The 15,357-nt window shown below is 33.8% G+C and overlaps 2 pseudogenes; one reads left to right on the top strand and one right to left on the bottom strand.

Annotated features, from left to right (window-relative positions):
• Window positions 1-8,231: 8,231 nt before the first annotated feature.
• LOC107493137 (peroxisome biogenesis factor 10-like) lies at window positions 8,232-13,041 on the top strand (annotated as a pseudogene).
• A 764-nt stretch (window positions 13,042-13,805) lies between these two features.
• Window positions 13,806-15,357, bottom strand: part of LOC107493138 (probable WRKY transcription factor 21) — a 2,572-nt pseudogene continuing 1,020 nt past the window's right edge.

The raw sequence follows: 15,357 nt of genomic DNA, 5'->3' as shown, positions 1-15,357 counted from the left end.
TAACAAGTAGTAAGGTAAAAGAAGAAAAGGAGAATCAGTTTCAGCCATTCATTATAGGACCAATACTATAAACTTTTTTGAGTGGGAAAGACATATTGCATAAAAGACAAAAATCATCTAATCAGTTCAAAAAAAAAACATACGGATGTCCACTTAGATAATCATCCACATCGCTACCAATAGATTGAGTTAAAACTCTAACAAACCTGTCAAAAAAATCTCTTTTTGATGCTGCAATTTTAAATATCCACATTCAGACAAAAGTTTGATTTAAAACAAAAAATAAACTTAATTATAACTAACTTTTTTCTTACAAAACACCATTACACAAGGAAGAACATCAGCTAGCGTATACAAGAGATATATAGCAAACAACTAATTTTTGATGGCCACGTGGCAGGGATTACTGTCATTTAGGGATGGGAATGGATCACCTACAACATGTTCATGTGTTAGTGCATGGTGATATATCTATACCCAAAGATATTTGTGCATATACGCCTATGCCACACTAGGTAATTAAGATAGCAAAACTTATCCTCGGCCAGGTGAATTATGATGGCTTGCTTCACCAACCAATTCGGAACAAGCCTCAAGAATCTGAATCCGATCTCATCAATCTCTGCAAGCTTCTCAACAGAGTTATTTTTAGATAGCGTGCTCATCATGTTATGTATGTAGTTGGGCGAGCATCGCGACTCTAATAATTTTTGTTAATTGTAACACTAGTTGTAAGTCACACATAAGATCATGTAGAATGTTAAAATGAGAATGGTAGACATCATTTTACCTTTTTTCCATGTTGGTTGGCTTTTCTGCAAAACAATCCTGATGCAATTTCACAAGAAACAGCCCCAGTACCTAAAAATGGATACTGCATACAAAGATCAGAGGCAACATTAAAAGAGTTCTCAATTAAACATGGTTGATGATGCTATACGAAACCCATATCAATTAATACCATATTAAACCAAAATTAGATGCAGTATATATCAAATTGCACGAGGTTCATTTTTAAACACATGCAAAATTAGAGTAGATGTTCAACATGAATAGAAAATCGCCTGAAGAGAGTCTTAAGTTACAGAGATTACATCAAGTGTACGTTCCGGGATATAAAGGGTTGGAAAGCAAACAGGTAAATTTGCATATAGAAAACATGATTTAACAAGCAGTAAGTTACAAGATGGGTGGTAGAAACGATTTCAGAGTTCCAAATAAATTGACTCTTGGATCATGAGTAAGGACCAAAATTAAGTTCGACCAAAATTAGAACAAATTTAATATAATTTCATCATCCAAAATTCAAACCACTATTAAGAGAACAGCAATAATCAATCTCCAATCACATTCAATATAGCAAAATCCAACTCCCAATAACATCATCTTTTGTTTTCTAATTTCAGAATCATCCATTCGCTAGTTACAGCAATTCAACAACATCCAACAACTTAGCAAAGGTAAACCACATCGACTACAACCATAGTTCCTGAACCTAAGCATAGATTACAAAACATAATTAAACCATTTCTAATTTTATGTTCTTGGTAATTAATAAACTCCAATAGATGTTGTAAAACCTCCAACAAATCTTACCCAAAAAATCAAATTTTCTTGCTAGAATTTTATATAATCAGTACAGACCCAAGTTCAATTAGGAAAAAACAAACATACTTACCAGTGATAACGCTTTTGCGAAACTCCTAAACCATGAAAACATGCAGCTAATATTTATCAAAAGGACTAGTGATTCAGCAAGATTATATTACCTGAATTATACAACATAAAAGAAACCTCCAATCCCTAAAAATTCACTAAAAACACTACAACAACACCATGTCCAAATTCCTTTTCAAAATATGCAGAGAAAATCAGAAGAAACATCTAAATACTTACCAATTAGTGAGATGAAGGGAGGTTCCAGTCTAGAGCAGTGGAACCTCAATGGCGTTCGGCCGAGCTGCACCAGGAGGCTTCAAGAGCGCCGCTAACACCGGCATGCAGCAGCAGCGGCGCGCCCTCTGTGATGAAAAGACCCTACTCGCTCGACACACTTAGGTGGGAGCCCGTGACCGCGACCGAGGTTGGTGAAGCTACTCTGGTACGGTGCGTGGAGGCACGATGCGCGGAGGCGCGGGGGGCGGCGTCCGAAGAAGATAGGAAAGAGGTTTGCTCGATGCTCCCGGAATCGTGATGCGACTGTAGATGGTTTTCAAAATATGGTGCAGTAAAACGGTGAAAGGAAAGGGTAGGGTTTTGGGGAAGATGATTTTGGTTTATCATGGGTCAATTTTAGGGTGATGCTGAAGTAAATTGGGCTTTCGGATCCCAACCCAAAAACATTTAGCTGAATTTTGGTTGGAACCATCTTGATTTCCTAGTATTATTTTTTAGTTAAAAAACCCGCAAATATCTATACTCTTATTACTTTAATTCATTTCATCTTCTTGCTCCTTTAAAGTTAATATCTCATTAACATGGAATTGAATTTATGAGCTTGAAACAATTGCGGTAAATTAATCTTTTCTATATATTCTATTTAACAAATCTTGTAACCCTTAACATGGAGTTCTTGCACAGCCTTCCGAATATCTATTAGTAGCCAAAATATTATGTAAATCATTAATTATACATAAATAAGATATATTTATATTATCTTCTTTACATTAATTATTTTGTGATGAATTTATGGTACATCGGGAAAACAAAATATTAGATAAGATTTTGAGAAAATTAATTTGGGTTGATATAGTGGTTAATTTACTAGTTCGTTTAAGTAAGTGTTAGAAATTTGAATTCGTATTTGTTTTTCGTTTGTTGGGTTGATAGATACTATAGAAAAAAATAAAAAAATTATATTTTTTTTAAAAGAAATATCGAGTAGAATTAAAAAAAAAGAAGCAATAATTGACTAATAATTAAAAAATGTTGTAATAAGGATTGTTGTGATAAGGATGAATGATGTGGATGACCATTTTCATGAGACTTAGTTTACCAAGAGTGATTGTATTTAATATAGTTTGAAAAAGTAAAGCTTGCACATGTATAAATAGGGGCATAGGCTGAAATTTTTACACACAATTAATAAACTATTCTCTCTCTCCTTTACGTTGCAATACTTCTCTCTCTTTACATTTCTTTATTTTATATTTGTTACATCTTCCTTATTTATTTATTTAGTTATTTTATAACACGTTATCAGCACGAAGCTCTAACGAAATTATTAGGAAGATTTCAGGTAACAAATTTTTATTATGTCGAATCTCTTTCATCTTGAATATAATGCTTTTGATGTATTTAGAAATAATTATTTACCATGGATATAATCTATCTTGATTCAATGGATCTTGGAGATACCATTGAGACTGAAAATAATATATCCCAGAAGGATAAAGATAAAGCCATATTTTTCCTTCGTCGTCATCTTGAAGTATGATTGAAAAATGAATATCCCACACATTAAAAGATCCTGCAGATCTGTGGAAAGACCTTGAAAAAGGTATAATCATGAAAAAACGGTGATACCTCCTCAAGCCCGATATGTTAGAGAAAACTTTCTCGACCTTCCATGCATCGAATGTGCTCCTGCAGTAGCAATCAAGAAAAAGGATTTAAATTTTTTTTGAGCTAATTTCTTACTTTCTTGTTGCTGAACGCAACAATGAGTTGCTTTTAAGAAATCATGAAGTGCGCCCAGCTGGCGCCGCCCCATTTCCTGAAGCAAATGCGGCAAATTATAACCCCGGAAAAGGTAAATGGCAAGATTTTGATAACAAAAAAAAATTATGGAAGGAAAAGAAATTATGTTCACAAAAAAGATCTCACCAGAAGTGAGATAAAGAAAGAAACAATGGGCAAAGTATATCAATTGAGGATAAATGCTTTTGTTGTGGAGGAAAGGGCCATTGGTCACGTACCTGTCGTACCCCAAGCCACCTAGTTGATCTTTATCAAGCATCATTGAAAAGGGATGACAAAGAAAAGGAAACAAATTTTGTTTCAAATGATGAAAATTCTACCACTCATTATGATGTATCTAATTTCTTTAAGGATTCTGAGGAAAATATTGGCTATTTGATCAATGATGGAATAGTTTAATATGTGTTTGCTAAGTATTCATATGAATAATTTTACTGTGCATGTACTTCTACTCATTTTATTAATATTATCATTTATTTTTTTGAAGAAAAATGGCAAGGACATATTCTGAAGATATTTGCCTTGCAAATAGTGCAAGTTCGCACACTATTCTTAAAAGTGATATATATTTTACCCATTTTGTGCCAAAAGAAGAGTATGTTAATACTATTATTGGCTCGGGCAATGTGATAGAAGGCTCCGGAAGAGCTATAATTTTGTTTCCTGGAGGAACAAAATTTGTAATAAATAATGCACTATTATCTACCAAGTCTCTGAGGAACTTGTTGAGTTTCAAAGATATTCGCCGAAATGGATATCATGTTGAGACAATGAATGAGGGAAATCATGAGTATTTATGTATCACAACTCATGATTTAAATAAAAAGGTTATATTAGAAAAGTTGCCCTCACTTTCATCTGGGTTATATTATACAAAGATTAGTGCAATTGAATCACATGCCATTGTAAACCAGAAGTTTACTAGTTCTCAAGGAAAGTTAATTTTAAGGCTATCACCAGTAAAGATTGGATTTGAGTCTCCTGAATTCTTAGAAAGGATTCAAGGTGATATATGTGGACCTATTCATCCACCATGTGGATCTTTCAGATATTTTATGGTCCTAATAGACGCATCTTCGAGATGGTCACATGTGTGCTTATTGTCTTCTCGCAACCTGGCGTTTGCGAGATTACTGGCTCAAATTATTCGATTAAAAGCACAATTTTCAAAAAATCCAATCAAAGCAATTCACCTTGATAATGCTGGTGAATTTACTTCCCAAGCTTTTGATGCTTATTGTATGGCTAATGGAATAAGTGTTGAACATCCAGTAGCTTATGTTCACACACAAAATGGGTTAGCAGAATCACTTATTAAACGCCTCCAATTGATTGCTAGACCCTTGCTTATGAGAACAAATCTCCCAACCTCGGTTTGGGGGCATGCTATTTTACATGCTGCGGCACTTATTCGTTTGAGGCCAACGAGTTACCATCAGTTCTCTCCTATGCAATTAGCTTTTGGCCAGCAGCTAAATGTCTCCCATTTAAGAATATTTGGGTGTGCGATATATGTTCCCATTGCACCACCTAATCGCACCAAAATGGGACCCCAAAGAAAATTGGGGATATATGTTGGATATGTTCTCCCTCTATAGTGAGGTATCTTGAGATACGAACGGGAGATGTATTTAAAGCCCGATTTGCGGATTGTCATTTTGATGAATTAAAATTTCCAACATTAGGGGGAGAGAATAAGCTTCCTGAAAAGGAACTTAATTGGAATACATCATCGTTGATGCATTTAGATCCTCGATCAGGGCAATGTGAACTAGAAGTTCAAAAGATTATATCATTTGCTGTGAATTTACTAGCAATATATAGTTCCTCTCCAACCAGAAGACATTGGAGTGGAATCAAACAGATCTTTCGATATCTTCATGGAACTGTTGATATGGGATTATTTTATCCCTATGGATCCAAGTCACAATTAGTTGGCTATGCAGATGCTGGATATTTGTCTGATCCACATAAAGGGAGATCTCAAACAGGATATCTATTCACATATGGTGGTACAGCTATATCATGGAGGTCCACAAAACAGACGATTGCAACAACATCCTCTAATCATGCTGAAATACTAGCGATACATGAAGCTAGTCGCGAGTGTTTTTGGCTGAGGAGTGTGATCCAATATATTCTGTCATCATGTGGACTGATTGATCAGAAGATAGCTCCAACTGTCCTGTTTGAAGATAATACAGCATGTATTGCTCAACTTAAAGGCGGATATATCAAAGGTGATAGAACAAAGCATATTTCTCCCAAATTCTTCTTCACTCATGATCTTCAAAATCAAGGGACAATTGATGTCCAACAGATCCGCTCAAGTGACAATCTGGCAGATTTGTTCACAAAGTCACTCCCAAAATCCTCCTTTGAAAGATTGGTACATGAGATTGGGATGCGCCGATTTCATGACATTAAATGATGTCGGCAAGAGGGGGAGACTGTACTCTTTTTTCCTTAGTCATGTTTTTTCCCACTGGATTTTTCTTGACAAGGTTTTTAATGAGGTAGTTCTCATCACAAATGATATTGTACTCTTTTTCCTTAACTAAAGTTTTTTTCTTATTGGGTTTTCTTTAGTAAGGTTTTAACGAGGCAATAATCCTAAATGGTCATCCAAGGGGGAGTGTTGTAATAAGGATTGTTGTGATAAGGATGAATGATGTGGATGACCATTTTCATGAGATTTAGTTTACCAAGGGTGATTGTATTTAATATAGTTTGAAAAAGTAAAGCCTTGCACATGTATAAATAGGGGCATAGGCTGAAGCTTTTACACACAATTAATAAACTATTCTCTCTCTCCTTTACGTTGCAATACTTCTTTCTCTTTACATTTCTTTATTTTATATTTGTTACCTCTTCCTTATTTATTTATTTAGTTATTTTATAGCAAAAAAAAAGTAATAATTGATTAATAAATAAATCCGATCAAAATAGGATGAAAGAGTAAGAAGAATAATTATGTCAAGCATTTTAATTTTTTATGTCCATGTAAGTATTGCAATTTACGGATTGAATCATTGAAAGACTAAGAAAAATGAATTGTGTCCAATGTTATAATTTTTTACGATATATAAATCTATATTGCAATTTTAGAAATTTATTTGATATTTTTTCTTCAATAATTTATAAATTTTTCATAAACATTTTTTTTAAAGACTTAATATGTATTCTTCTAAAAATTATAGATTTGTCATAAAATTTTGAGTAAAATTCTATGATGTTCTTAATCATTACTTGAAATAACAATTTAGTCTTCATTAAATATAGTATTTAATTTTTAATTTTCGTGGGACTTTTTGAATTTTTTATTAAAGTCTCTATTCAGAATTAATGGATTTTGTTTTTAAGTAAGGTTAACTAATTACGTGTCAAAAAATTATTTCAAGAGACAAAATATTTGCTGTCTTGTTAACAATATGTTGTAGTAAAGTAAGATATGTAAACTTCTGAAAAAAATTTTATATGACCCTTCAATCTCTAACTAATTATAAACATAAATACATAAATTCATAATAAATTATAAAGTATGACCGGTAACCATAATTTTCAACAATATATTGTTTCTGCTGTTGGTTGGTAGCAACTTCAGTTCTTTGTTCTTCCTTCTCCATATTTTTCTTTACAAAACCTTTATGCAAGGTTAGTAAACGCTACCTCATCAAGTTCAATCTAACTTTTAATTTATTATTCTCTTTATGATCTCCAATGCAGATTTCATATCTCAATCCTTATAATATCCATTTATTAGTGTTGTAAACATGATATTGTCATGTTTTAAATTTTTTTCACTCATTGTATTTACAAGTTTCCTTCAAATTACGAATCTTATAAAGACTATCGATCAGCGCATTGTATATGATCAAGTTTGGTCTAATGTCTTAATTGATCATTACTTAAAAGTTTTTCAAAGGCAAATCAAATTTTTATATTTATATTGTCCATCAATCAAAGTAATAAAAATATCTTTGCAATTTAAAAAGAAGCGAAAACTGAAACTACTACCAACTAAGATTAATAATTAATAAAATAGTAGGTATAATAACTTATTAAAATTTAAGATATTTATCATACTTTGTAGTTCGTTATAAATTTAAATGTCTATATTTATAATTAGTTAAAAATTTAAATGTTTCATAAATTTTTTTACAGGATTTACTTGTGCTACTTCATTGCAGGGTATTATTATTAACACGACAAGAAAATGTTTTGTCTTTGATTTTTAGACATATAATCAATTACTGTTATGCGTAAGTAAGATTTATTTATGGTGTATGCTATGGTGTCTATATATATTTGCTTAACTTATTAAAATGAGATAAAATTTAATATTTAAATTAAAAAATATAAAAATAAATTATTTTTTAATATTTAAAACTTACCATAAGAGGCAACTTCGACAATTTCGACACCAAAATTACAGGCACTAGATAATTGGCCTTTATTAATATTTGAAGGAAGAGTTTAATAGAGGAGTCACAAAGTCTGACAAAATTAATGATTAAAAGTTGCAATCATTCTCCAATCAATGAGAAACGGATTGTTATTTTGAACCATGGATAGGAGCCGAGATGGGGTCTTCCTCTAAAATTTTTTATAACCTAATTTTTTTTTTCTTATTGTTGGCAACTAGGACATGCCACTTATCAGTGACCTGTTTGGGGTTCGCATGATGATGACTGTGAGACAGTGAGAGACTGAAGAGGCATTTAATAACTCACACATAAAAAATATAGAGATTAGAGAAGAAACAGATTTGTTTCTGAAATTTTGTATTTGCTGTAAGAAAAGAAGGGAAGGAACAAGTAATCATGGGTTCGGGTCACTTTGGAAGAAATGGCAGTGGCGAAGCTGGTCCTAGTGGCACCATCCCCCCAACCTCTGCCTGCTCAGCCGGAGATGATGCGCGCCGCCGAGAAGGACGAGCAGTATGCCTCTTTCGTCTATGAAGTTTTACTTAATATATCATAGTATAGGTACGAGGGTTGCTGTTGCTTATCAAAATGAGGTTTGTTTATTTCTATATTTCTGTAAAGGTTTTGTGATTTTTGAGAGTATTTGCTGATCAAAACTGCATAATGTAAGAAGTACTCTTATGTTCAAAGTATGACAAACAAATACACTTCAATTTGCATAATGTGGTGTGATGCTTTTGTGGAGGGTACTGTACTGAGTCAATGGCCATTTTCTATGTGGTTCATTAAAGGACGGGATGCATGCAACTCTTTTTACACTGAAGATATTGGATGAGGAAGTTCATTGTGGCAACACTTAATTGGATGTCGGTTTTAAAAGTTCTTTTACATTGACAGTGCGGAGAAGCAGGACTTGATTGAGTAGTGCTTATTAGGCTGTGTTGTTTTGCAGACAAAATCTCTTGGGGCAAATGTTTTAATATGTTCTCACAACAGGTTCAGGGCAGCAGACGCTTGGGGAGGAGTACTGTGACACCACTCAGGTTTCACTATATTTCATCTTCATTTTTTATGCTTACTTCTAATATTTTTTTCCCCTTAATGTGACTTTTCCACTAAGTATGTGGCTCTCTTACTGTCTTACATACAGATCACAATAGTTTTATTTTATAAAGAGAAAGTCTATGGGACAGAACTTTTATTAAAATCTGGCCAGCACTTAACTAGCAAAAGAAAAGTGAGTAATCCCAAACCATTGGATGAAATCTCACACCATTAAAAACACCAATGATGGCTAACTGATGACTACAAATCACAAAACTTGCTGGCCCTTAGCACTCCTCCTTTATAAATTCTATTTGGATGCAATGTCGTTCTAATACTTTCATACCCTAATAATAAGTGATAGTCATATCATCAGAAAATAATTTAGTCTTTTAAGAACTACATCAATTAAGTCATATACAATGGAAATATGATTTATTTATAGTGTAAATTACTTTAACAGTGGATTGAAATTAAACACTTTTGGCATTCTATTTTATTATTATAACATATTTGGTTCAGATTGGAAGAGAATTTAGAATATCATTATGTGTTGGAGGACCATGACTTTAGGCATAGGCAGACACCTAGTTCGAAATTGAAAATGTCTTTGTGGTGCATTCTTTTTATGCTAATGTTTTATTGGCTTGGAAGTAATATTTCTTCCCCTTCTTTTTGTTTGTTTGTTTTGGGGCTGAGCTTTATAGCTGTTTTGGTGAACTTCCCGCTATTCTGAATTTGGAGAAGTTGTTGATTGTTTTTCTTTTTACGGTTGCTGGCGCTTATGGGCTGCCTCCTACCCCTGCAAGGCGCACTATTTTCATTGTATACCAGACAGCTATTCCTTATATAGCAGATCATATTAGGTTGGTTATTGCCTGTTTCTCCTAAATTTGGATTAACTCATCGAGTTCTTTGATTATTCACCATGAAAGAGCCATCTGTGTGTCAAGTTTTGTGATGACTTGATTGTTTATTTGACAGTTCATGAATTGCTTCCCGTGGCATTGCCCTTGCTGATTCAGAGTTTGCTGAGAGTTATGGTGAAAGTGCTATCAGGAGCCGTAGTTCACAGGACTCTGCGGTCAGTCCTTCAACATCAGGACAATATAGTACAACTCTTTCAAGATTGAAGCAAAAACTGAGTGGTTTTTGGTTGCATGTGGTTCAGCGATGGCCTGTGGTATATTTATCATCAATAATTTTTGTAAAACTGTTACAGTTATATACTGTTCTACTATTTGTTCTTCCTTCAAAATTTTATGAGAAGTCAGAACTCACAATTTAAATTATACTTGGCTGATCCTTGTATGAAACCCGATTATTTTCTTCTTTTGTTGGAGCTGTATGTTTGCTTAAGCTTACAAAGTTTGAACTGGCTTTGTCTAAAAGAATATTTTGCTTTTACTGAATAAAGTTTTTATACCCTGCCACCAGATGCTCCCTTTTGTGCGTGAGTTGATACACTGGTTCTTTGTGCTAATCTAATGCTGTTCTACTTTGAAGGTGATCCTTTTGCTTGATAGGCTCATTGAGGTGATAAAATTTCCAGAAGTAACTTCTCTACATGCATTCCATTTTCCCCCCATTGTTTGCAGGCCTTTATTATCATATATCTAAGCGTGCTTCAGGCATTCGTTATCTCTTCATTGGAAAACCATCAAATCAAAGACCCAGGTATTAGAATTTGAAATTCCAAATTTTGTAAAAATGTGTTGGCAATGGAGGATTTGCTCTCAAAATTCTCCATAATATCTTTTCCTACTGTTTTAGCTTTTTATTTAGACTTTTTTTTGGATTGATGGAAAGTGATGCAATGGTATTGTATTGGATGAAGTCCATTCCATCCATACTCCCCACCCCCCTCTCTCTCCTAAGAATTTTTAACAGCAATGAGATTGGATGCAATGGACTGAGGGCGTATAATGTAAAACCTAATGTTCCTTTTAATTCCATTGAATTTCTAAGCAATAGGATGAAAGTTCCATGTTGATCTTTAGACAGTGGACCAGAACATTTGTTTTATATTTTTTTACATTCTACTCCATATCATTCGATCAATAATTCTTGGGTTAGGTGACCTCCTGAAATTGCTTTATAAAAGGTCTGTATGCACATTATAATTATTATTGTTCTTCCTGATATGCTTCCTTACGAAGAATAAATATGGCCTTTAGTACAGTCTGTGATGACCTTTGTCTCGTTCCACAATCCTAAGCTTATCTATTATTTCCTATCAATCATTGTAGTAAGCAAAGTATGTTTCTTCCATAGAGGATTTATTTTGAGCACCTGTCTTTTCTTTGATTTCACTTTGGTGCAGATACCAAATACTAGGAGTATTTCTACTGATTCAACTTTGTGTAATAGCTGCAGAAGGGCTGCGCCAAAGAAGTATACCTTCAGTTGCTGGCTCAGTTCATCAGGCATCTTTTGCATCCCAACAGAGATCAGCAGGTCATAGTTTTTTTCTTGATTAATTTTTTCCTTTGATTTTTCATTCATTTTTTTTTCTTCTCTTCTTAATTTCCATTTCTACTGATATTCTTATGCGTTACAACAATTTTTTGCTATTTCAATTTATTGCAATTTCTGTCCAAAAACTAAAAGAACTTTTGTTATTTGTTCTTATCATAAGTTGACCCCTTTATTGTATAATAGGACATGGTTTGCCTGTTCTGAATGAAGAAGGTAATCTGGCATCCTAGATACTGATGAAGGAGGTTGGGTCTCCGATTCTTCATCTTCTGTCAAGTCATCCTATATTCCTTGCATCTACTGGTTTTGTTCAAACCTTGAATATGTACAATAAGATTAGCGTGGTTGTAATGCAGGCAATGATGGTTTGTTACTTTTGTGCATCCTATTTTGGTTTAATATTGTTAATAAGCAGAAAGCCTATTTTCTATTAAGAAAGATATGATCTACCACAGTGAACTTAATAAGAAATAGAGCATATTATATTGACCTTCTGTGATTTGGAAATAAAAAATTCTGTATGTACATAAAAATTCAGTCACCAAATCAACCAACATGTATTTGTGTATAAATGCATGTGTTGTTTCACACACTTTTAATGTGTATTTCAGGTGGCTGATTTTTGGCGTATACATAACATGATTGGAGTGAAATTCATCATGATTTCCCTCTATATTCACATTACATTTATCTCTAAATCCTTTTATGGGAGATTAGAATTATGTTCACATTTTGACAGAACAGAAGGGTACCTACCATTACTTAAATCCTAGTAGAGATCAATGTATTTTTAGATATAGTAGAGTGGGGTTGAATTTGATCAAATTTCAAGTGAGGTGAGGGTAATTTGTCCTAATCAGTATCAATTGTATTTTGATAAATCCTCATCTGTTTTGCAGTATGGGACTAGCAAATGCACTCTTTGCCTAAGTAATCATCAACATCCAACAGCTACATCCTGTGGCCATGTATTTTGCTGGTATTGTGTCGTCCTGCATTATTTATTCTCCTCACATGCCCCCATTTCTGTTTGTTGAACCTCCTCTTTGTTTTGATGTGATCTCATGTAGGAACAATGAAAAGCCAGAATGTCCTCTTTGCCGCATCCCAATAACACATTCAGGTCTAGTTTGTCTGTGTCATTCAGACTTCTAGAGTATCCATTTCTTCATCTGCAATCTCTTGTATAAAAGAGAGGATATATCATGAAAGGTAACATTTTCCTTGTCTTGGATCTTGCAAGGATTTTATTTATTTATATGTTTATAATGTTGTCATTACAAGGGATATTTGGATGTTCGTAGAGTATGTTTATGTTTAATTAAGGGAAACATTTACAACCACTAAATTTATGTGGTTTTTGTATAATTATTAAACGTTAAATGAAAATATACGGTGGTTTATTATTATTAATTTATTTTCTCCTGTGAAACTTAAGTATAACCTCTTTCTTCCTAGGATAGACTCAAATCATGATAGATATTGCTTTCGTTTGAACTAGAGCGTTAATTTAAACTAGTGGATAATTATAACAAGCATATATAGAATTAACATGTTAAGTTTTTAAGATGAGTGTGAAACGTTAGAAAACATCCTCTCCCAGTTTTGTTCCGCATTACCACAAGAGAATTAGATGATAGATTATAGAAGAAGAATAATAATGGAACGCAAGGTAGGGAAGAGACAGAATTTGTTCTACTCCAATAATAATGAGGGTTAGAAAGAAAGTATGATTGCTCAAATGCCCATATTGATTCCCTTGCGGTTCACATGGTTTGTATAAGAAACAACAAAATTGGAATAGGCTTTGCATGGAGCCATTGCAATCCAAAATGATCATTGTGTTGTGCTTTTAGATAATCTTGTTATAAAACAAAAAGAAACCCGAGTTTTAATGAATGATCATCATATCTTTCAAATTTCAATCAAGGATTGATTCTCAAATTAGGAATTTTTCCCTTTAACCTACAAAAGTTGCTACCATGAAACGACATCATTGTTGTCAGCATTCATTATTATCAAAGTTTCAAACACAAAAAGGGTCCTTTAATAGCTCTTAGAAAACTTGATCCTTAAAGTGTGGTCAACAAAGAATAATATTACCATTTTCAAAGACAATTCAATCATTCATTTCTATCCAAAAAAAAAAAGCATTCATTAAAAAATAAAAAACGCTTACATGTTCATAACATGCTCAAGAAAGTCAAGAGTTCTTAAGAATTGACAATGCCAATTTTACAGACGACTTTAAATTTCATCATTGACCCTCATTCTCATTCTAACTAAACGGCTAATTAACCAACTATCCAAAAGTTGGAGAAAGAAAAAAAGAAGAAAAATCCCTGCTTATCCCCACTTAAGATATGTACATTACAGCAGAATCTAAAATCAATAATAGGTTTTGATAAATTGAATTATAGAGTTCATGCGTTTGCAGATTGTGTTGATAATTTAGGGTGGTTGTGCTCCCCTTCATAGGTAACTATTAGCATTGAAGGCTCTTCCAAGCACCTCTCAACATGCTTCCTAGCAGGGCACCCTCTCATGCTGCTGCACTTATAATACCCCCTGAAATAAACATAAATTACAATCAATTTCCTGTAACATAACAACTTTCATTTCACAGGAAGGAGTATGTTGCACTTTCGAAAAAGTTCACGAGGTTAATCTACGTATTGTGAGTAACCAGATACAAGAATGGTTCAAAAAAGTTGACAGTAAAGAACACCAGGACTATTTGAATCACTCAAGTCTGTAATATTCTGATTTACCTGTCCTGAGTAGTTCTAAGAACAAATTACAAAAGGTAGAGGTAAGCAGGGCCCAATCGAATTGAAGTATAACTACCACTTAATATTCAAAAACACTATAGGCCGGTATGTCACACTAATTGGTACTTAACTAGTAGCATAGAATGCAAATCAAATTTCACAAGAATAATTAAGACTAATTAAAGAATGCAGAAAGTTTCAATATTTGAATCAATCAAATGAATCAAATATTTGAAGAAACCTGGGGTGTGGAGACCCCTTGATGGGCTTCTGCCCGTACTTCCTCCACGAATAATCATCAGGAGGGATATCTGCAAGTTTGTTGCTGATAGCAGGCACCTTGATTGATCTCTTCACTCTATGTTTCCTGTGGAGAATGATGCAAATGGTAATGTCAAAATGAAACTTAAATCTTTGGAGGGACATATTCAAAAATGCTGAATAAGGGAATCTAAACCTCTTCTTTGAGCAATGGCATTTGCCACCGCTCGCCTCGTCGCCTCTAGCAGAACATTTTCTCTTGTGCTGTTGGGAATTCTGATCAGAAGAGCGCGCAGCTCCGATTAGATGGAAGGCGCTTCCTTCCATGTTCGCCACGCTCCCATCTATGCTAAGGGAAGAAATAAAAGACCTAGTAGACGACATTGTTGGTGTGCAGCTAGAGCTATTATCAAAATTCAGATTTATGACACTGTTGTTGTTGCTGCTGCAGTTATTGCTATTGTTAATGTTGTTCCTTCTGTACATAATTTCGGCTTGATGTTTCATTTGTTGCTGCTGCTGCTGATGATGCAGCAGCAATGCCCTTTGTTGTTGCTGCTGCTGCTGAAGAATATGATAGTGTGTTGATGAGAGTTGTTGAGCAAGTTGAAGAGGACTCTTCCCATTCCCATTGCCATTGGAGCTCAATTCGAAGGCCGGTTTCGCAGCCAGAGTTA

This window comes from Arachis duranensis, chromosome 6, assembly GCF_000817695.3.
Source record: "Arachis duranensis cultivar V14167 chromosome 6, aradu.V14167.gnm2.J7QH, whole genome shotgun sequence".
Lineage (NCBI taxonomy): Eukaryota > Viridiplantae > Streptophyta > Magnoliopsida > Fabales > Fabaceae > Arachis > Arachis duranensis.
The sequence above is the reverse complement of the archived record's forward strand: the minus strand, read 5'-3'. Positions and strand labels throughout refer to the sequence as shown.